The sequence below is a fragment of the Festucalex cinctus genome, chromosome 5 (genome assembly GCF_051991245.1).
Source record: "Festucalex cinctus isolate MCC-2025b chromosome 5, RoL_Fcin_1.0, whole genome shotgun sequence".
Lineage (NCBI taxonomy): Eukaryota > Metazoa > Chordata > Actinopteri > Syngnathiformes > Syngnathidae > Festucalex > Festucalex cinctus.
Window position 1 is genome coordinate 4,928,822 of NC_135415.1, and position 22,125 is coordinate 4,950,946.

A 22,125-nucleotide genomic window follows, 5' to 3' on the forward strand; every position below is an offset into this window, starting at 1 on the left:
GAACACCCACAAATGTAACTGCAAGTTTAACTCTCCCATTTTTGATGTAATAAACTTGAAAGAATTGTGTTAATCATTGAAATTTATTAACATACGTGTTGGGATGGGTGAGTACTGATACCAGGTATCAGTATCAGGCCAATCCAGTAGAAATGACAAGTTTACAAAATTAGAATACTACCATTAATGTCATGCAATTTTAAAGCTACTGGATGCTGAAAATGTGTATCACTACTACCACCTGTTGATGAAAAATGAAACTGCACACACCCTTTACACACAAATGCGCAAATGACTTCACAACTGTAGACAGAGAGCGGGAAATAAAAAAATCAGACCCGAATACAGTCTGGAAACTATTGGCCAGAGGCTTGAAGAAGTACCCATTGTGAACAGTTAAAGCCAGGTACGCACAAGGATTTTTCAAATCTTAAAAGATTTTTTATCTTTGTCAAATGCCACACATAAAAGATATTAAAAAAAAAGTAAAAAAAATCGGGCATTTAACAGCGTTGGTCGTATTGTGTGTAAAATGCGCAGATAATCTCATCACAGCTCCCTCACAAACATAAAGATTATCATCTCACTGGACAAGATTCAAGACCTCTCGCGTAATTATACGTGATATAATCAAAACCGGATTTTTCTTCTTCTTCTTTTTTGTGCTGTAAAACGAGACACACCATGGAAGACAACAAACGCGATGAACTGGAAGTAATGATGGTGGTTTGCAGACGACTTCTCCCACGAGCTGGTCCTCCATGGAAGAGTTTTGAAATTAATAAAAGCATTAAAAAAAATTGTCCTTCTGGTCAGGCATGATTTCTGTTATGCTTCAAGACGCTGTCGGTGACCCGGTACGATCGGTGACGCGCATGCGCTTAAGATCCCGCCATCTTGGATCGCCAACTACGGCAACACTAGAACAAAAACCTTTGCATACGCGATAGTGCGCGTTCGTAACAACACGATACAACATGGAAAAAACAAAACATAGATTATTAATGCATTTTAAAGTAACTTATTGATGCATTTAAAAGCAACTAAGTAAATTTTAATCCTATAAATTAAACTTTTTACTTTTGACCTCATTACATATAGTAAGTCTGCATTGTTGCACTTTACAGTAAGTCTGCGGTGTGTTTTAAATTATCCCCCTGCCTCACCCACACTCAAAACCTATTCTATGTTTATCCATCCATTTTCTTGGCCGCTTATTCCTCACAAGGGTCGCGGGGGGTGCTGGCGCCTATCTCAGCTGGCTCTGGGCAGTAGGCGGGGGACACCCTGGACTGGTTGCCAGCCAATCGCAGGGCACACAGAGACGAACAACCATCCACACTCACAAGCACACCTAGGGACAATTCGGAGCGCCCAATTAGCCTGCCATGCATGTATTTGGAATGTGGGAGGAGACCAGAGTACCCGGAGAAGACCCACGCGGGCACAGGGAGAACATGCAAACTCCACCCAGGAAGGCCTCAGAACTGGGAGGGGGACGTGCTAACCAGTCATTCACCGTGCCGCCCTGTGTTAAATTATCAAAGATGAAAACGAAGGCCATTTTCGCGATGCAGTAATAAGCGATGTGCGTATTAAGTTTGTGCATGCATGAAGAGAAAAACAAGGTTACCAACTACCCTATCAATTTGAATGGCGGAGATTAGAGTGGTGACAATCTTTGCGTAACTGGACACTTTAAAGCTTGCAAGTCAACTTGCCCGATGTCACTAAACCACATGCTATGCATGTTAATAAAAAAAACAGTAACGTAGTAGAATCAGAGCTGACTCCATTGGATCCAATTCATTTTCAATGACCGCTTGGTAGTTTTGCCTACCCACAATGCACCACACCGCTACACATAATGCACCTTGAATTCGAGATGCGCACATGGTTTGTTATAGTTACCGTAGATTGAGTTACATAAAATATAGTTTATAGTTTGTTTGTTTTTTATTTAAATTAAATTTGTTAATGAAAATGGTTTTTGAATTTTTTTTAGTTATTTTGTTAGTTTTTGTGAACTAAAATAACCTTGGTGCAAAGACACAACAGATTACAAACTGTTCTTCAAATCTCATAATTTCATATTTCCACTACAGAGAATACGTTGAACACTGGGTGCTGCTGCTGTTATTTATTACTGTATATATTTTTTTGTTTTTGATTAAAGAGACAGTGTGTAGAATTTAGTGCAATCTAGTGGCGAACTAATAGAATGCACCAACCTAAATTGGAAGGGTGTGCATTTTGAAGCACACACACACTACGGTGTGGTGCCTCAGAGAAACACACTTCTACTGACTGACTACTTTTGCAAAATTCTTCCCCTTCCAGCATCCGTAGGCAGAAAAGTTGTGATGACCTACATTTAAAAAAAAATACTTGTTGATGCAATGGACTCTATGCACAAATAGCCGTGACGTATTTCCGGGAAAATATATGAGCGCACCGCCCTTTCCGGTCGGGGCGATTGCCATTTGTTTTCCTTCAGAGAACCTCGACCAGTTGTCAGCGTTTTGGAGTATATTTTCATCATTTTTTCTTATGAGTGTGGTTGCGTGCATTTGTCAAGGCATCGAAGAAGAGGCGAGACGACAGTACATCGAGCAATCACTGCTGTGTACGCAGATAGACAGTTTTAACTCTGCCTTGTTTTCTCCCCTTTTAAGCTAACCACCGGAGACATTTTGTGTTAACTTGTTAACATCGGCAGGGATAACTCGATTGCACAAGCGCGCCATTTATTAACAGTCGAACCAGAGCTATTTTGAAGTTAAACTTTTATGCGTGTTGTGGCCCTTCGGCGATGTCTTTACTGAACTGTTTGCTCTCAACATACATGTCAACAACATGCCACAGCACCACTTAGTGGTCACATTACACAATGTGGTGTTACTCTTTTGACAAAATTACGTTTCTGCCTTTTTTTACTTTTCATGTGCTTGTATGTACATTATTCCCATGCTGCCATTTTATTGTATTAAAAACATGTAAAATGGATGAGTCATTATTCTTTATCTCTGACAACGCTGTCCGATTTCCATAGTAAGCACGTTTCAGCATGTCGCAATGGGCTAACATGAAAAAAATAAACGGCAAGGAAAGGCATTACATCTGATTCAAAATATTGACGACGTCGGTGAAGAGACGTGACGAAGAGGAGGCTACAGACCAGAGAGGGTTGGTTGGTTTATTGAACATATTAACACATTACAAAATATAAGTTGAGGGTAAAATAAAAATTTGAAGAAAGAAAATAATTCATTGTCATAAATTACATGTTCAAAAGTAGGAAGAAAAGCAATAATTTACTTAGTCCTACTCCCTATTCTATCATGTTAATGTACTAATAAACTATTCTTATCTAATAACGTATCATTAAAAAAAAAAAATAAATAAATAAAAATGGAACAATAAAAATCTGAGCTGTCATGAACAGTTAGCCGGCAGGTTCCATCAGTAGATTCAACACCTCACCTATACCCTTCTGAATGGAGAGGGGGGTGTGCGATATTTTGTGGACCCGTAGAGGAGCTACAATACGTAATTTACATTAAAAAAAAAACACCAGAAAAAACCCTTGCTACTCAAATGGCTCGTATTTCCGTGTAGTAATCATTTTAAGCAATTGCGTCATTGCCAGAGTTTAAGCCGTCAAAATTACGATTCTCGGAGATCTAATTAGTACAGTAGTTTTAAAATTCTGATAGACATAGTATATAACAAGGAGCAGCCCCTGTTCTTTTTGAGTGGGCTTTGGATTTAGGATTGGAGTTTTCCATCACTTTAACAGTACGTTCCGCTGAAGTCTCCGGAAGGTTGGGTGCGCTCATCTAGCGAATGCGTAAGTGATTTTTGAACAATGAATGAACAATGGGAAATCAAAAAGAACTACTCAGTTCCCCTTTAAGCTGATCACCTGCTGTAATATTACTGGCATCATTTCAAAACCTCATAAAGTAAATGGTTGACAAAATTGTATTTTGGGGGGGCACCTTTCATGTGTGTGCATACCTCTCAGAGAGTAGGTAGTTGCGCCCCTGCTCGTGAAAAGTGAATGGTGAAGTCAGCAGGCAGGTTTCCCGCCGTCTCCGTGTCTCGAAGAGCAAAGCTGTTTGGCGGAACATAACCAACTGTGGGAGTGGGTAGACCGAAAAGGCTGTACTTGAGTTCATCAGTTATACTTTTTATTGCTTCTCGGCCTTTTGGCTAAGATCAAGTGTAGTATCTGTTCTTATCAGTTTAATATCTGATAAGTCTCCTATCTGGAGACTTTATATTAAATTGCTTTTTTGAACAGGGAAGTGAGATTCAGAGCTTGCTCTGCCCATTCCGCGCATCATCCTGGTATTGCAGTATTTCCAGGAGCGGTGCACCCCCTTGGCTGGTAAAGAAAAGTGATGGTACTGGTCTGACGTATACAACTAAAGGTCAATAAGTAGGTGTTGCGGAAGCAAACAACTAGTTCATTCAGGAAGCAGGCGAAATAGCAGACCCGTCTTCTCTGCTGTCCGGCGAAACCGCTGCTGAGTCGAACCCATTCCAGAGACTTGACACATGAGCTAATTCTGCTGTTGCATGCGCCACAGTAGTGCCTGTGACCTCCTCTAATGCCCTGTGCGTCGTACAGCGCCACTGTAATCCACTGAGAGCAACTGGCCCATCTTGCTGGGTCAGGTATTCGCTAGTGTACGAATGGCACCGTCATCCAATAAGTAGTGTAAAAAAAGTAAGGCCCTGTGTCCAGGCGAACGGCGGTATACTTACCTGACAGGGGCGACACCATGATCAAGAAGGTGGTTCACCCATGGCGAGGTGCAGTCATTGCACTCGCGACTGCATTGACCCTTGCGAATTTTCCAAATGTGAGAATCTCGACTGCATAATTTCTGGTAGTGGGGTACTGCGTTCGCGCTCTACCCTTGTTTGGATGTCAATAAAGTCCATGTCTTGAGACCTATCCACAAGAATGTGCAAGACGCGCCTGCGTTCTTCTGGTTTTCTGGTCAAGTCTGGCGGGGCCGCAGCAGGCACTTGACTTTTTCATCTTCAAAGAAAACTGCAAAAGTTATTGGACTGCAGCTGGTTATTTGAAGGCCCGTGAATAGGGAAGTCAGCAGGCAAGTTACCCGCCGTCTCCGTGTCTAGAAGAGCAAAGCTGTTTGGCGTAACATAACCGACTGTGGGAGTGGGTAGACCGAAAAGCCTGTACTTGAGTCCATCAGTTAAGCTTTTTATCGCTTTTAGGTCTTTTAGGCCGTGTAGAATCCAGTGTAGTATCTGTTCTTATTAGTTTAATATCTGATAAGTCTTCTATCTGGAGACTTTATATTAAAGTGCTTTTTTGAACAGGGAAGTGGGATTCAGCGCTTGCTCTGCCCATTCCGCGCATCATCCTGGTATTGCAGTATTTCCAGGAGCGGTGCACCCCCTTGGCTGGTAAAGAAAAGTGATGGTACTGGTCTGACGTATACAACTAAAGGTCAATTAGTAGGTGTTGTGGAAGCAAACAACTAGTTCATTCAGGAAGCAGGCGAAATAGCAGACCCGTCTTCTCTGCTGTCCGGCGAAACCGCTGCTGAGTCGAACCCATTCCAGAGGCTTGACTTCCAGAGGCTTTGAAAGGAGCTAATATATATTACTACAATTCAGCAAACGTCAAAAACTGATTTATGGCCCCCTAGAACCAATCAGAAGCCGTTATTTTGAATTAAGCCCCGCCCACTTCCCGCCCCCCAGCCAATCAGAATCCGTCATTTTGAATTAAGCCCCACCCACTTCCGCCTTCTTAACCAATCAGAAGCCGTTATTTTGAATTAAGCACCTCCCCCTAACCAATCAGAAGCGGAGGGACCACCTGTCAAAATTTGACAGGTACCCCGCCCCCCAACCAATCAGAACCCGTTATTTTGAATTAACCCCCGCCCCCTCACCACAACCCTAGCCAATCAGAAGCCGGAAGACGGCTCCTGTCAAAATCGATTGATGACATTCCGCACCCCCAGCAAACATATGTTTTCCGGTCCCCCCTCCCTTCCCCCTCACAGCCCTAGCCAATCAGAAGCCGGAAGACGGCTCCTGTCAAAATTGATTGATGACATTCCGCACCCCCAGCAAACATATGTTTTCCGGTCCCCCCTCCCTTCCCCCTCACAGCCCTAGCCAATCAGAAGCCGGAAGACGGCTCCTGTCAAAATTTATTGATGACATCCTGCACCCCACAGCAAACATATGTTTTCCGGTCCCCCCTCCCTTCCCCCTCACAGCCCTAGCCAATCAGGAGTCGGAAGACAGCTCCTGTCAAAATTGATTGATGACATCCTGCACCCCCAGCAAACATATGTTTCCGGATACCCCTCTCCCCCCTAGCAAGACCCCCCATAGTTCTACCATCTGCTAACCATAAATCGTTTTCGTCCTGATAAAAAACTTTTCATCGTGTCACAGGAAGGACACGCCTTTTGAAGTCTTGCAGGAAGCACCCCCCTCCCCCATTGCAAGACCCCAGGAGTCGTGATATAGCCCCGGTAGATAAGGTTGTGAACCCATCACCCCTCCCCTTCCGTACCCCTGTCTATCCTCTTGTTAAAAAACTTTTCATCTAACTGATAGCTCTCCTTCATAGGAAGGACCCCGCCTTTTGAAGTCTTGCAGGAAGCGCGTCCCACCACCTTAGTGATACTTCACACTAAGTCGTGCGATAGGAAGCGTCCCCCTAGCGCCTCTATCGGGTATGTGCGTGCGTGAATGTAAAATAGTACGAGGCTCTCTTAATCGAGTTAAAGTGTTGTGAATATTAAAAAAAATGTTATCTATTTGCTTCTTGTTTTTTAAAATAAATAAAAGAAACTTACCGGTGTTTACGGGTACGAAGTTGCGTCTCCTTTTCGACGGTCGTACGTATAGGGTTGTTATTTAACCAATTTCTGAAGACGTCTGAAATTGTAAAAACGGTGGAGAGGTCTGAGTGTCACCCCTCGCGGTGAACAGCACCATCTAAAGGTCAAAGGATGTTACAGCCTATGATTAAGAGAGGGAGGTAGGTATTAGAATGTGATAAGTTTGTCTGTATTTTTAATTTTAAATAGAGTGAGGCATGAAATTAATCGGTTGATGTTTTGTGCGTTGTATTTGATAGCAATGTAATAAAGACATTTTGGTAGGATGAACACAATAAAGTTAGTCTACAAAAGTAAATTAGGGTATTAAAATGTTGATAATGAATGTAAAACCTAAAAATTTGATTCAAAGGTATTCAATTTGTAAATTATACATTTTGGATGACGGAACAATGTATGGCATTAGAGTAGCGAAAATTTGTTTACCTTTTTTTTTTTTTTTTTTTGTGTTTAAAAAAGATAATAATTGTACTAGTTTAAAAAAATACTGATTTCTGGAGAGAATATGTAATCACAAACTCAGGCAGGAACTGCATGTGGACATTATTGGTCAGACGTCTGCTTCTTTTTAAAACTAAGAGAATTGAAAGTATGAAACTTTGAGTTTCTTGATACGTTAATAGATTTATACTCTACTTAACCCTTAATCTTTAAGCCGATCTTTGCAACAATTTAACCAAAATCAGCTTCTTATTAGTAGATTAACACCTTAGTCTCTTACAAAGGGTATTCCTGTAAGCCCTTGGCTAATAGTTTTTTAGAAAGGATCCACGGCTTGAATTTATGACACCATAGATGTATTTGTACATGAAGAAGGGTGTGTACACTTTTATTTTAGGGCTGTAGCAATTCAAAATGGAATTTTCCACATTTACCAGATTTAAAGACATACTTATATGTTATCCTAAATGTGATTCACTATGCAAAATAATAATACTAATGACGCTAAATCACAAGAATACAAATAATTCCTATAAAACAAAAGAGGAACCTCACGTCGAGGCGTTGCTCACGTTCTAGTTGTAAACCTGCTTTGGGGATATACATTTTCTACAAATGTACCACTGAGAATATTTACAAGCTTGTAAATAAAATACTAAAGGGTTACCAACATGAAAAATTAAATTTTCGGAGCTTTTAGCTGTGTTAAAATGCTCTTACCTCACCAAATACATGACCGAATTGGAGTTTTCCTCCATTCCCCCCTCTCTGAGAAATTCTGCTCTACAAAACACCAGCCCCACCCAACCTGAGAAAACAAGCTGTAGGCGGTCTTTGACATCATAAGGTTACCCTCTCTCACGTTTTTGTTGTACGTCTAGCTATGCATTTTATGTTTTTGGGCTGTTGTATATAAGATTGTGTTGTACATAAGAATTTCACCCCCTCTTACGTTTTTGATGCGTTATAAAACTAATAAATGTACTGATTTTTTTTTAAAAAGGATTAGGCTTAGAGAAGGTGTTGGTGGCACTCTCATGAGCTGAGTGCGCAAGTTGTTTTAGCCCCTCTGCAGATGCGTACACGTATAAAATGTTATTTTTCTGTTTCTAGTTTTGTTACCGCTAGTGCTATAATTTGTGTCTATACGATTTTTATCGGATGTCTCTATGTATTTTTGTTGTTGTTTAAGTTTATGAGGTTTGTATATACGAATGAGCTGTGTGGAAATGGGTTTTATCCTCTTATCGTTTTTGTAATATTTAAAAAAATCTAATAAATATACTGTTTTGTTTTTTTGTTTTTCTTAAACTGATTTATGAAAATGACTTGTAATCGCAAACTCTTTTTTTTAAAAGCAGTAACTGATTTAGGAGGTGGAGGGGGAATGTATTGTGGGGATCATACTTTTTGAAATCTTTAAGCTGTTGATTGTAAGAGTCTTCTATCTTGATGTTAGCCTTTTTATCTGAATATGTATGAATGAAATATCTTCTAATTATTAGCTCGGATTCTTTCAATGGATAGCCCTGTAAGGCTTAGGATTGTAGTTTTTTAGAAAGTATTCGGGTATGAAATATGTTTTTATTATGTTCGGGACATGGTGCGTACGTGAAGAAGGATGATGTAGTTTTATTTTTGCTTTGTTTCCGTTTTAGTTTTTTAGATGGGTGAAGGCATCGTTTTAAGGTGCCAGGTGTATTTTGTGCAAATAATATAGGGATACTTACTTTTTATTTCTATGTGTACTTGTATAAACGGTTATTTTTCTGTTTCTAGTTTTGTTACCGCTAGTGCTATAATTTGTGTCTATACGATTTTTATCGGATGTCTCTATGTATTTTTGTTGTTTAAGTTTATGAGGTTTGTATATACGAATGCGCTGTGTGGAAACGGGTTTTAACATCTATTGTTTTTGTAATATTTAAAAAACTAATAAATATACTGTTTTTTTGTTTTTCTTAAACTGATTTATGAAAAGGACTTGTATTTGCAAACTCTTTTTTTTAAAAGCAGTAACTGATTTAGGAGGTGGAGGGGGAATGTATTGTGGGGATCATACTTTTTGAAATCTTTAAGCTGTTGATTGTAAGAGTCTTCTATCTTGATGTTAGCCTTTTTATCTGAATATGTATGAATGAAATATCTTATAATTATTAGCTCGGATTCTTTCAATGGATAGCCCTGTAAGGCTTAGGATTGTAGTTTTTTAGAAAGTATCTGGGTATGAAATATGTTTTTATTCTGTTAGGAATATGGCGCATACGTGAAGAAGGATGATGTAGTTTTATTTTTGCTTTGTTTCCGTTTTAGTTTTTATCTGATTATGTATGAATGAAATATCTTCTAATTATTAGCTCGGATTCTTTCAATGGATAGCCCTGTAAGGCTTAGGATTGTAGTTTTTTAGAAAGTATTCGGGTATGAAATATGTTTTTATTATGTTCGGGACATGGTGCGTACGTGAAGAAGGATGATGTAGTTTTATTTTTGCTTTGTTTCCGTTTTAGTTTTTTAGATGGGTGAAGGCATCGTTTTAAGGTGCCAGGTGTATTTTGTGCAAATAATATAGGGATACTTACTTTTTATTTCTATGTGTACTTGTATAAACGGTTATTTTTCTGTTTCTAGTTTTGTTACCGCTAGTGCTATAATTTGTGTCTATACGATTTTTATCGGATGTCTCTATGTATTTTTGTTGTTGTTTAAGTTTATGAGGTTTGTATATACGAATGCGCTGTGTGAAAAAGGGTTTTACGATCTAACGGTCTTGTAATATTAAAAAAAACTAATAAATATACTGTTTTTGAAATCTTTAAGCTGTTGTTTGTAAGAGTCTTCTGTCTTGATGTTAGCCTTTTTATTTGATGATGTATGAATGAAATATCTTCTAATTATTACCATGGCTTCTTTCAATGGATACCCCTGTAAGGCTTAGGATTGTAGTTTTTTAGAAAGTATTCGGGTATGAAATATGTTTTTATTATGTTCGGGACATGGTGCGTACGTGAAGAAGGGTGATGTAGTTTTATTTTTGTTTTGTTTCCGTTTTAGTTTTTTAGGGGGATGCAGGCATCGTTTTAAGGTGTCAGGTGTATTTTGCGCAAATAATATATGGATACTTACTTTTTATTTTTGTTACCGATAGTGCTTTGTTTCGTGAAACCCTTATGTTTTGTTTTGTTTCTTGTTTTTAACTTACCCTTCGAGGATAAATAAAACGTCTTTAGACTTATCGCTAGCAAAGATGTAGCACGTTTAACACTCTAAATAGTTTTATCGCTGCACGACGTATTCGAACTAAGAGATCCCAAGTCTTTGTGAGTTTTTTTTTTCTTTTAAATACTTAGAAATACCCATTGTTAAATTAGCCTATAAGATATTATTGAATATGATAGTCTGTAAGATTAGCTATACTAAATCACCCCTGGGTTTAAAACACAAAACTACGAGATTTAATCAGAGCGTAACAATCTACCGCGACGATCTTTTTTAATCTTAAAACCGGTCTTTGCAGCAATTTACCTAAACATATAGTGAACAAACGTGTATCTTGTATGACTAAGAGACATTTAACTTTTGATTGAACGATTTATTTTTTTTCCTTACGAATCGCGCTTACTTTCCGATGGTACGCGTAGGTAAACAATTTTTACACGCATATTTACACATCGGGACTCTTTAATTTACCTACTACGCGTGTTTTTTTTTTTTTTTTTTTTTTTTTTTTTTCAGGAATTTGGGAGAACACGCAAAGTCTACCCAACAAGGCCTGAGGCAGGACTCGATCTCACAACCCTTTATGCTAAGAAGCCAGCTAACGTACCGCCCTGATTGTGAAATAACAGCTACTATATTACTTAATTTGAATGAATAATATTATTTAAGACGTCTACCCATCTAACGCTTTAAAAATAGCGACATAATTCAGATAAAAATATTATTCGTACTATATTGTTTTTTTTTTACAATAGTTTCTGAGTTCTCACAATAGGTGTTCGATGATACTATTTTATAGTTTTATGTTTTTCTTACCGGTATGATTAACTTGTATTACATTTATGACGTTTCGCTATCATCTTAAAACACATTTTTGCATCGTTTTAAGGTGGCCGGTGTATTTTGTACAATAATATATGGATACTTATTGATTTCTGATCAATTTTTACTCGTACATTTACCTACTTTTTGCTTTTAGGCGTATGTTAGTTACTTGTATATGAGTGCGTATTCTAACTTTCCCATTCACTTCTTGGTTCCATTCCATCACCCCTGCGAGACCGGACTCGTCTACTTAATATCACTAAAGTCTGTTCAAAAATCATTGGACACCCTGTCAGAGCCTTATCTTCCTTTTGTGACCGAATCCTGCTCGATCCGTCTCACTCACGTCATCGAATGTTTGAGTGGCTTCCATCATCTCAGCAGGCTGAGACGCCCCACTCTGACGAACACACCGGCGAAGAAGGAGGAGGACTACATTTGTCCCCAGATCACTAAAATCTCTTGAACAGTGACCCCCCACCCCTGGGCCAAATTGCGACAGACTGACTGACACGTAGCACTTTAGTGTGAAGCACGGAGCACTTTCTTTTGTTTTGTTTTTTATTGTTATTTATTATTTTTCATATATTTTTATTTTTTTTTTAATGTTCATTGGTTTCATGTTTTGTTTTTTTAACTCCCCCCTCGAGGACAAATAAAAGCGTTTTTGAATTGAATTGAATATTTAATTACTTGTGGTATTTTATTCATTTTTAAGTTATCTGGTTTACTTGGTATCATTTTAAGCTGTATGATGTATTTTATGTTAATAATATATGGATACTTATGTACACATCTACTTCTTATTCATTTCAGATCCGTTTTTATTCGTATATTTACCTACTTTTGATATTAAGTTTACGATGGCTTAGACTGTTTGAATGCGCTGTATAAAATGAACTCGAGTTGAGTTAGTTAGGTACCGTTTTTTTTTTTTTTTTTTTTTTATAAAGTCAAATTATTACCTTTATGAAACTTTTTAGTTCTCCTTACGCTTTACTATGAAATGTTTCAAAATACTCGGTCCCTCCAAAACAAAGCAAAACAAAACGTGTTTACACATTTTTACGGATTTTAAAAAATTCTAGGCGTGACTTTGCCGAGTATTAAATGTCCGTTTGTATTTTTATTAAATGCATACGTATACCGTTAAAATTTGTAATTCATATTTACCTACTCGATTCCTGTATTGACTAATTATTCGTGAGGCTAACGTTTTACAATTTAAAGTTATTCCGAGAGTATACTCTTTAGCGACGTCTTTACACGCTTTAAACGTCGGCTTGGACCCCTTGTGTTTTTACTGACGAATATTATCGTTAAATGTTTTATCCCGGATTAAAACAGGGGGACTTATTCAAAGATGTTTTATTTTACGGTAAATGTTTTTATAATAGTCGCATATTGATTTTAATGTGCGAAGGAATCAAGGAGACTCTCTGACTTTCATTTTTAAAAAATCTTTTTTTTTTCTGTTTTTTTTTTTTTTTTTTTTTGGTAAAAACCACACCCCCAGTGGGGTCTCGTGCTAATAAAAGTATTTAACCGCTCCCCCTTCGAGAAAAAAAAAACTAACATTGCGAACGTTTAATAATCTCTGAGGAGATTTACCAGTGCCACCACCTCCGGCGGATCGAGTTAGAACGATCTGGACATCCCCACGACTCTCCAGAAGTATGCAGACTTTCAGCGAGCCGCCAAATCTTACAACATCTAGTCCTGAGCGTTCGGACGTCGAAGAGGATGAGGCAAACGTAACCTTTATCGACGGACCCTACCGGAGTTCCAGCCCCGTGCTCGCTTGCAACTTACTCTCAACATCGTCTACTGACTTCGGGTCTACGGCATCCATCCCGGTAAACTACTTTTGACGAATCGATGTAGCCTAATAACATCAATAATAATAATAATAATAATAAAAAAGGAGGGTTACCTACGTTTATATTTACAGATGATAGACCCTATTGCTGAGGAAGAGGAGAACAACCCTCCGCCCGGGTCTCCTCAACCCGATAATCGCCCGACTGAGGACGGTACGGAAAGTAACGTTTCCTCTCTTGAGACCGCCGTGGACGACGACGACTCGCTAACCAGTCTACCGACGGCTTCTGCCGGGCCTGAGGAGAGGGAGGGTGAATTGGTTTGGGACTACTCGCCGGATGTCTGGGTAATAAATACAAGATATAATTGTATTAAGCAGACTGTTAGCTATATGTTGATGAGCGCTATCCATAAATATAGCAGAGAGAATTGCTCCGGATGTGATTTAAAATTACCGAGCCAATTAAGACATCCCTGCTTATTTTATGATCGGGAACCGTATTATCTTGCTAGGAATTTTGAAGGTATCATGAAACTACTGTGTAACGGACGTTTTCTGTCGACGATTCACCGTATCTTAACCATAACCCATCGTGAGACGACTACCGAGGAAGTCCAACGCATCGTAGAATTTGTGCTACACGACTACGTTCATGAGCGTATGGTGTTAGACAGAATTAAGATCGTTCTTGATAACTGTTGGGACGGAGGACTGAGCCATGAACAACTAGATCTGATCGCAGATTGGTACCTGTGAGATGGGGGAATCTTTTTCGAAAGCTTGTATAATTGGATAGAAATTGTAGAGAAAACCATTTCACACACATCCGTTGAGAACAAAACTGTCGGAAAATGATTTTGATTAATGAAATAGTAAGATCTTTATCAACCAAGTTATTTGAAGAACCGTGTAAACATGACTAACACGATGGAATATGTATTGAATAATTGGTGTAACCATAATATTAAAGCGGGACATTTGATGACCATCATGATATTGTTTATTGACTGTGCTAAATATTGTTACGACCAGTGTTGTCGGTAACGCGTTACTTAGTAACGCGTTACTCAAAAAAGTTGCTTTCTAAAGTAACTAATAGTCTAACGCGTTACTTTATTCTACAAAGTAGTCTGATTAAAGTTACTGTCCAGAGAATCAATGCGTTACTCCACATTTACATGAAGAAGGCAAACTATCTCACTGTTGTAACAGTCACAAACAACTACTGCTAACTACGAAGATGAGGCAGAAGTCATTGATCACCACACTGAATTCAGCCATGGTCTGGTCATGAATGGTTTGCACATTCAAAACAAAAGTGATGATACTTTTACTACTAGTTATTAACCAACAGGCACACAACACAACAAAAAAAGTGTGCATTATGGACCATAAAAGTGGTAAAAAAAATAATTTATTTCCATCCTCAACTGGTCCGTGAAGCATTATGGGATGAGGTCGTCTCCGCCCTCTCGCCAGGGGGAGTGACGTCAGACAAGTTACGTTTTCAGTAGGGGTGGAACAAAAAAACGATTCGACCGAACCATCGTTCGTCAAGGGGAGCTAAACGACCGTATCGGTTGCGAGTGAGGCTTTATGGTTTTCATAACAATAGCAAGAGTTCTGCGCCGTGCTCTACTTGTTTTGTTTACATTTCAGTAGCATCACCATTCAAGCTACTTCCGTGTTTCCGTGCTCGCGACACGGCGCGCGCGCGCGCAACGAGTGACAACATACAAATGGAGACAGTTAGCAGAAGCCGGTGCCGTACATCTCGGTATTTCCCATGGCTACCGAGTCCTCTCGGTGCACTTGTATGTCTCGGGCCGGCGTTGGTACTGCGCGCGAGCCAAAAAGAATAACTCCCGTGACGATCCAATGCATGGATTCAAACGACACAGGTATGTCCCACAGCCAACACACCAGCTAAGCTAAAAGCACACTGCAAGTATCTCATTTCTCAGTTTGTGGCTCCCTGTCAATGTCTACAACTAGCATGAGCAGCAGATAGGAGAACTGAGACGTGCCCGCGATTACGACAGCCCAAAAAACAAAATATAAACAGTAGTGATTCTGTGGTCATCATCGTGTCTCAGATTTAAAAAACAAAAAAAGATGTCATACATTAACCAAAAATGAAAGTGATGACAAAAGAAAAAACAATTGTTAAATACAAAAATTGTTGATTAAAAAGGGAAATGAACTTTTGGAAATATTTTTGCATATATTAAGTGGTTAAAATGTGTTTGATAGATTTATTGTTCCATAAGGTGGCTTCATATTTCTTTTGGCTGGACGGTAGGTTTATTTCATGTCTTAAATTTATGTTTCTGAAATACTTCACAATGTGCAAATATTCTGTTTAATTGTGTTGGTGTCTGTCTAAAGGTTAAATATTTATATTTAACATTAAATTATCAACCTTTTGTTTTCCTGACCCTTATTTTGAAGAGGAAAAACAAACAGACCAAAAAACAATTATAACTGTCAATAACTACTAATAAATATTTAAACTGATACATGTGTACACACTGGAATAGCGGAACAAACAAACAATAGAGGAATTTAGGGGATTTTCATTTTCAACCTGGATAGATTTTTATTTTTTGTTTTATAAAAAGTATTTACGTTACAAGAAGTCAAGAGAGACTGCCTATTTTGTTTTTCATAAAAAAAAAACTTTATTTTCATGTTAAAATGCACTTTCAATAAAGTATTTGGAACTCCGTTTCTACTGCATTATTTTTATGTTGAGATGGTGTTATCGGCAGCTGCTGAAAGTAACTAAAAAAGTAACTTTTAATCTAACTTAGTTACTTTTAAAATCAAGTAATCAGTAACGCAATTTAGTTACTTTTAAAACCAAGTAATCAGTAAAGTAACTAAGTTACTTTTTCAAGGTAACTGTGGCAACACTGGTTACGACAATGACGAGTCTTTTAATCTAAAAAAAATGAATTGAAAAACTTCCAAACTGTTATTGAAAGCAAGGTGCGTCCCTATGTTTTATTTGATGTGCTTTACAATGTATCACATGTCTTTTTGTTGACATCCCATGTAACTAAATAAAAAATATATCTGTATGGATTAAAATCATGTTTGTCGTTTGTTTTCTTATCGAGTTTTATACCTCCGGTGGAGCAAGGAAGTGGCAGGGGGTGCGTGGATAGGAATTAAAAAAACTATCAATCTTCTAGTGATAAAGACTTCTTTAGTTTCTCTTTTTTAAAAAAAAAAAAAAAGGTTGGTGGCGCTAAAACAACAGATTTTTTTTTAAATGAAAGTCAGAGAGTCTCCTTGATTCCTTCGCACATTAAAATCAATATGCGACTATTATAAAAACATTTACCGTAAAATAAAACATCTTTGAATAAGTCCCCCTGTTTTAATCCGGGATAAAACATTTAACGATAATATTCGTCAGTAAAAACACAAGGGGTCTAAGCCGACGTTTAAAGCGTGTAAAGACGTCGCTAAAGAGTAAACTCTCGGAATAACTTTAAATTGTAAAACGTTAGCCTCACGAATAATTTGTCAATACAGGAATCGAGTAGGTAAATATGAATTACAAATTTTAACGGTATACGTATGCATTCAATAAAAATACAAACGGACATTTAATACTCGGCAAAGTCACGCCTAGAATTTTTTTAAATCCGTAAAAATGTGTAAACACGTTTTGTTTTGCTTTGTTTTGGAGGGACCGAGTATTTTGAAACATTTCATAGTAAAGCGTAAGGAGAACTAAAAAGTTTCATAAAGGTAATAATTTGACTTTATAAAAAAAAAAAAAAAAAAAAAAACGGTACCGAACTAACTCAACTCGAGTTCATTTTATACAGCGCATTCAAACAGTCTAAGCCATCGTAAACTTAATATCAAAAGTAGGTAAATATACGAATAAAAACGGATCTGAAATGAATAAGAAGTAGATGTGTACATAAGTATCCATATATTATTAACATAAAATACATCATACAGCTTAAAATGATACCAAGTAAACCAGATAACTTAAAAATGAATAAAATACCACAAGTAATTAAATATTCAATTCAATTAAAAAACGCTTTTATTTGTCCTCGAGGGGGGAGTTAAAAAAACAAAACATGAAACCAATGAACATTAAAAAAAATAAAAATATGAAAAATAATAAATAACAATAAAAAACAAAACAAAAGAAAGTGCTCCGTGCTTCACACTAAAGTGCTACGTGTCAGTCAGTCTGTCGCAATTTGGCCCAGGGGTGGGGGGTCACTGTTCAAGAGATTTTAGTGATCTGGGGACAAATGTAGTCCTCCTCCTTCTTCGCCGGTGTGTTCGTCAGAGTGGGGCGTCTCAGCCTGCTGAGATGATGGAAGCCACTCAAACATTCGATGAAGTGAGTGAGACGGATCGAGCAGGATTCGGTCACAAAAGGAAGATAAGGCTCTGACAGGGTGTCCAGTGATTTTTGAACAGACTTTAGTGATATTAAGTAGACGAGTCCGGTCTCGCAGGGGTGATGGAATGGAACCAAGAAGTGAATGGGAAAGTTAGAATACGCACTCATATACAAGTAACTAACATACACCTAAAAGCAAAAAGTAGGTAAATGTACGAGTAAAAATTGATCAGAAATCAATAAGTATCCATATATTATTGTACAAAATACACCGGCCACCTTAAAACGATGCAAAAATGTGTTTTAAGATGATAGCGAAACGTCATAAATGTAATACAAGTTAATCATACTGGTAAGAAAAACATAAAACTATAAAATAGTATCATCGAACACCTATTGTGAGAACTCAGAAACTATTGTAAAAAAAAAACAATATAGTACGAATAATATTTTTATCTGAATTATGTCGCTATTTTTAAAGCGTTAGATGGGTAGACGTCTTAAATAATATTCATTCAAATTAAGTAATATAGTAGCTGTTATTTCACAATCAGGGCGGTACGTTAGCTGGCTTCTTAGCATAAAGGGTTGTGAGATCGAGTCCTGCCTCAGGCCTTGTTGGGTAGACTTTGCGTGTTCTCCCAAATTCCTGAAAAAACAAAAAAAAAAAAAAAAAAAAACACGCGTAGTAGGTAAATTAAAGAGCCCCGATGTGTAAATATGCGTGTAAAAATTGTTTACCTACGCGTACCATCGGAAAGTAAGCGCGATTCGTAAGGAAAAAAAATAAATCGTTCAATCAAAAGTTAAATGTCTCTAAGTCATACAAGATACACGTTTGTTCACTATATGTTTAGGTAAATTGCTGCAAAGAGCGGTTTTAAGATTAAAAAAGATCGTCGCGGTAGATTGTTACGCTCTGATTAAATCTCGTAGTTTTGTGTTTTAAACCCAGGGGTGATTTAGTATAGCTAATCTTACAGACTATCATATTCAATAATATCTTATAGGCTAATTTAACAATGGGTATTTCTAAATATTTAAAAGAAAAAAAAAAAACTCACAAAGACTTGGGATCTCTTAGTTCGAATACGTCGTGCAGCGATAAAACTATTTAGAGTGTTAAACGTGCTACATCTTTGCTAGCGATAAGTCTAAAGACGTTTTATTTATCCTCGAAGGGTAAGTTAAAAACAAGAAACAAAACAAAACATAAGGGTTTCACGAAACAAAGCACTATCGGTAACAAAAATAAAAAGTAAGTATCCATATATTATTTGCGCAAAATACACCTGACACCTTAAAACGATGCCTGCATCCCCCTAAAAAACTAAAACGGAAACAAAACAAAAATAAAACTACATCACCCTTCTTCACGTACGCACCATGTCCCGAACATAATAAAAACATATTTCATACCCGAATACTTTCTAAAAAACTACAATCCTAAGCCTTACAGGGGTATCCATTGAAAGAAGCCATGGTAATAATTAGAAGATATTTCATTCATACATCATCAAATAAAAAGGCTAACATCAAGACAGAAGACTCTTACAAACAACAGCTTAAAGATTTCAAAAACAGTATATTTATTAGTTTTTTTTAATATTACAAGACCGTTAGATCGTAAAACCCTTTTTCACACAGCGCATTCGTATATACAAACCTCATAAACTTAAACAACAACAAAAATACATAGAGACATCCGATAAAAATCGTATAGACACAAATTATAGCACTAGCGGTAACAAAACTAGAAACAGAAAAATAACATTTTATACGTGTACGCATCTGCAGAGGGGCTAAAACAACTTGCGCACTCAGCTCATGAGAGTGCCACCAACACCTTCTCTAAGCCTAATCCTTTTAAAAAAAAAAAAATCAGTACATTTATTAGTTTTATAACGCATCAAAAACGTAAGAGGGGTAAAATTCTTATGTACAACGCAATCTTATATACAACAACTCAAAAACATAAAATACATAGCTAGACGTACCTTCTTCACGTACGCGCCATATTCCTAACATAATAAAAACATATTTCATACCCGGATACTTTCTAAAAAAACTACTAACCTAAGGGTTACAGGGCTATCCATTAAAAGAATCCGAGCTAATAATTAGAAGATATTTCATTCATACATATTCAGATAAAAAGGCTAACATCAAGATAGAAGACTCTTACAATCAACAGCTTAAAGATTTCAAAAAGTATGATCCCCACAATACATTCCCCCTCCACCTCCTAAATCAGTTACTGCTTTTAAAAAAAAGAGTTTGCAAATACAAGTCCTTTTCATAAATCAGTTTAAGAAAAACAAAAAAACAGTATATTTATTAGTTTTTTAAATATTACAAAAACGATAGATGTTAAAACCCGTTTCCACACAGCGCATTCGTATATACAAACCTCATAAACTTAAACAACAACAAAAATACATAGAGACATCCAATAAAAATCGTATAGACACAAATTATAGCACTAGCGGTAACAAAACTAGAAACAGAAAAATAACCGTTTATATAAGTACACATAGAAATAAAAAGTAAGTATCCCTATATTATTTGCACAAAATACACCTGGCACCTTAAAACGATGCCTTCACCCATCTAAAAAACTAAAACGGAAACAAAGCAAAAATAAAACTACATCATCCTTCTTCACGTACGCACCATGTCCCGAACATAATAAAAACATATTTCATACCCGAATACTTTCTAAAAAACTACAATCCTAAGCCTTACAGGGCTATCCATTGAAAGAATCCGAGCTAATAATTAGAAGATATTTCATTCATACATATTCAGATAAAAAGGCTAACATCAAGATAGAAGACTCTTACAATCAACAGCTTAAAGATTTCAAAAAGTATGATCCCCACAATACATTCCCCCTCCACCTCCTAAATCAGTTACTGCTTTTAAAAAAAAGAGTTTGCGATTACAAGTCCTTTTCATAAATCAGTTTAAGAAAAACAAAAAAACAAAACAGTATATTTATTAGTTTTTTTTAAATATTACAAAAACGATAAGAGGATAAAACCCATTTCCACACAGCTCATTCGTATATACAAACCTCATAAACTTAAACAACAACAAAAATACATAGAGACATCCGATAAAAATCGTATAGACACAAATTATAGCACTAGCGGTAACAAAACTAGAAACAGAAAAATAACATTTTATACGTGTACGCATCTGCAGAGGGGCTAAAACAACTTGCGCACTCTGCTCATGAGAGTGCCACCAACACCTTCTCTAAGCCTAATCCTTTTAAAAAAAAAAATCAGTACATTTATTAGTTTTATAACGCATCAAAAACGTAAGAGGGGTAAAATTCTTATGTACAACGCAATCTTATATACAACAACTCAAAAACATAAAATACATAGCTAGACGTACCTTCTTCACGTACGCGCCATATTCCTAACATAATAAAAACATATTTCATACCCGGATACTTTCTAAAAAACTACTAACCTAAGGGTTACAGGGCTATCCATTAAAAGAATCCGAGCTAATAATTAGAAGATATTTCATTCATACATATTCAGATAAAAAGGCTAACATCAAGATAGAAGACTCTTACAATCAACAGCTTAAAGATTTCAAAAAGTATGATCCCCACAATACATTCCCCCTCCACCTCCTAAATCAGTTACTGCTTTTAAAAAAAAGAGTTTGCAAATACAAGTCCTTTTCATAAATCAGTTTAAGAAAAACAAAAAAACAGTATATTTATTAGTTTTTTAAATATTACAAAAACGATAGATGTTAAAACCCGTTTCCACACAGCGCATTCGTATATACAAACCTCATAAACTTAAACAACAACAAAAATACATAGAGACATCCGATAAAAATCGTATAGACACAAATTATAGCACTAGCGGTAACAAAACTAGAAACAGAAAAATAACCGTTTATACAAGTACACATAGAAATAAAAAGTAAGTATCCCTATATTATTTGCACAAAATACACCTGGCACCTTAAAACGATGCCTTCACCCATCTAAAAAACTAAAACGGAAACAAAGCAAAAATAAAACTACATCATCCTTCTTCACGTACGCACCATGTCCCGAACATAATAAAAACATATTTCATACCCGAATACTTTCTAAAAAACTACAATCCTAAGCCTTACAGGGCTATCCATTGAAAGAATCCGAGCTAATAATTAGAAGATATTTCATTCATACATATTCAGATAAAAAGGCTAACATCAAGATAGAAGACTCTTACAATCAACAGCTTAAAGATTTCAAAAAGTATGATCCCCACAATACATTCCCCCTCCACCTCCTAAATCAGTTACTGCTTTTAAAAAAAAGAGTTTGCGATTACAAGTCATTTTCATAAATCAGTTTAAGAAAAACAAAAAAACAAAACAGTATATTTATTAGATTTTTTTAAATATTACAAAAACGATAAGAGGATAAAACCCATTTCCACACAGCTCATTCGTATATACAAACCTCATAAACTTAAACAACAACAAAAATACATAGAGACATCCGATAAAAA

General features: G+C 36.8%; 3 non-coding genes across 3 annotated transcripts; all 3 read left to right on the plus strand.

Annotated features, from left to right (window-relative positions):
• The first annotated feature begins 4,195 nt into the window (after positions 1–4,195).
• Positions 4,196–4,387, plus strand: LOC144019801 (U2 spliceosomal RNA). The gene has a single exon (XR_013283792.1). It is a non-coding gene; the product is annotated as a U2 spliceosomal RNA (small nuclear RNA).
• Positions 4,388–4,765: 378 nt separating this feature from the next.
• On the plus strand, positions 4,766–4,930 carry LOC144019800 (U1 spliceosomal RNA). Its single transcript, XR_013283791.1, has one exon. It is a non-coding gene; the product is annotated as a U1 spliceosomal RNA (small nuclear RNA).
• A 312-nt stretch (positions 4,931–5,242) lies between these two features.
• LOC144019794 (U2 spliceosomal RNA) lies at positions 5,243–5,439 on the plus strand. Its single transcript, XR_013283785.1, has one exon. It is a non-coding gene; the product is annotated as a U2 spliceosomal RNA (small nuclear RNA).
• The last annotated feature ends 16,686 nt before the right edge of the window (positions 5,440–22,125 follow it).